Here is a 2,500-nt window from a genome sequence, read left to right on the forward strand (position 1 = left end):
TCCAATTTTCCCGAGCGTCAACCCTGTTTCCCTTTTACTTCAATTTGGTGTTTTAAAAAATTTTTGTGTTATATATATATATATATATATATATATATTAGGGAGATGTACTTGCATAGCGAGTGACTTGATCGGAAATCGTGTGCTGGAACGAAAACAATTGCAGCGTTGAAGGTGTTTATAAGCCATTTAAGAAACACACAAAGCCGTTAGATTCACTTCAACGTTTAAATTTCATTCCATTTAAATATATATTTCGCTAAGCATTTCGCGAGGCGTGCTAATGTTTCTGCCAGCTCGCCGCCTTTATGTGACTCTTAGATTGTATGTGAATTTAGTACGATCTACGCTTCCGTATTGCGTTTCTCCTCAGCCTTATTGTTGCCTTTCATAATCACTACTTTCAATATATGCCTATATATTGAGCGCAGGAGTGACTGTGTGGTAAGTAGCTTGTTTACCAACCACATGGTTCCAGGTTCAGTCCCACTGCGTGGCACCTTGGGCAAGCGTCTTCTACTATAGCCTCGGGCCAACCAAAGCCTTGTGAGTGGATTTGGTAGACGGAAACTGAAAGAAGCCCGTCGTATATATGTTTATATATATGTGCGTGTGTGTGTTTGTGTGTCTGTGTTTGTCCCCCTAGCATTGCTTGACAACCGATGCTGGTGTGCTTATGTCCCCGTTACTTAGCGGTTCGGCAAAAGAGACCGATAGAATAAGTACTGGGCTTACAAAAGAATAAGTCCCGGGGTCGAGTTGCTCGATTAAAGGCGGTGCTCCAGCATGGCCGCAGTTAAATGACTGAAACAAGTAAAAGAGTAAAAGAGATATATTTTATAGACCCTGAAAGAATGAAAGGCAAAGTCGATCTTAGCAGTATCTGAGCTCAGAACACAGACAGCCAGAAGAAATGCCGCTAGATATTTTGTCCGGTGCAATGATGATTCTACCTGCTCACAACCTTAGCGGTAATATTAACGGGGAAAGGAATACCTGCAAGAACTGCACAAACAGTAATGGCAAAAATCAAATTCAAGCGAACATGGAGAAACAGAAATATCACCATGTAAAGTAATATGGTGGAGGCACATGGCCATAGTGGTTAGAGTAGCGGACTCGCAGTCGAGTGATCGCGGGTTCGAATCTCAGACCGATGTGTGTTTATGAGCGAAACACCTAAGCTCCACGCGGCTCCGCCAGAAGGTAATGGCGAACTCCTGCTGACTCTTTCGCCATAACTTTCTCTCACTCTTTCCTCTTGCATCTTGCAGCTCACCTGCGACGGACCGGCGTCCCATCCAGGTGGGGAACCTATTCGCCAAAGAAACCGGGAAACCGGCCCTTATGAGCCAGGCATGGCTCAAGAAGGAATTTATCAAAGTAATGTGAGATTCCGTCCTGCACCGGTGCTCTCCATCTCCTTGTGTGCATGAGAGAGATGGAATCTTACGGCAGAGATACAGAGAAAGATGTTGGAAACGAATATGCTGTTGTAGTATCTTCGGAATCTCTTATTTGTACTACATTACTAATGAGCAGGATCACGAAATCATGAAACGTCTCAAAAATCCCATGAAGGCCTTTTTGCAACAGAGAAGAAGAGAAATCTGAGAAAATATGGTCACGTGACATGATACAATGGCTCATGCAAAAGGCCGTTCTTTGAGGAACAATGGTGGGCGGAGAAAGGGAGGCTAATGTTTCTGATCCTGAAGGTCACAGTATAATTCTAAAAAGGCCATGAATACAAAACCCTTTACTTACTATTGTGCGTGTACGTTTGTATTTGTCCTCAAACCAGCATCGTTTGACGATCAGTGTTGGTTTGTTTACGTTCCCGCAACTTAGACGTTCAGCAAAAATGACTGACAGAATAAGCGCCTGATTTTAAAAAAGAAAAATACTGGGATCAATTTATTTAATTAAAACTCTTGATGGCTGTACCCCAGAATGGCCACAGTCCTACGACTGGAACAAATAAAGAGAAAAATAATATTTCCGATAAATCAAATCCATAACAACAACAAAATACTGGAAACAAAAACAGCGGAATACTTTCCGAAGAAAAGCATGAGAACTCAAATGCACCTCGCTGGAATGTATTATTAATAATAAAAAGATGAATTGTGAAGGAATATCGATTTTCCAAAACAAGATGCAATAGCAAAAAGCTGAAAACCGCTGATATAAAGAATCAGATTGGACTAGATTGGAAATGATATTGAGTGGAAATTTATTTTACGCTTCGTAAAAGATTACTTATAAAACAAAGATTGTTCGTATATGCATGGCTATGTGGTAAGAAGCTCGCTTCGCAACCAGGTGGCTTCGGGTTAAGTTCCACTGCGCAGCATGTTGGGTAAAGTGTCCTCTGCTAGTGGACTAATAATGCTTTGTGAGCGAATTTAGTAGACGAAAATTGCATGGAAGCCTGCCGTAAATATGTGTATGTGTGCGTGTATGTATATATATATATATATATACAGGCACAAGAGTG

The sequence above is a fragment of the Octopus sinensis genome, linkage group LG7 (assembly GCF_006345805.1).
Source record: "Octopus sinensis linkage group LG7, ASM634580v1, whole genome shotgun sequence".
NCBI lineage: Eukaryota > Metazoa > Mollusca > Cephalopoda > Octopoda > Octopodidae > Octopus > Octopus sinensis.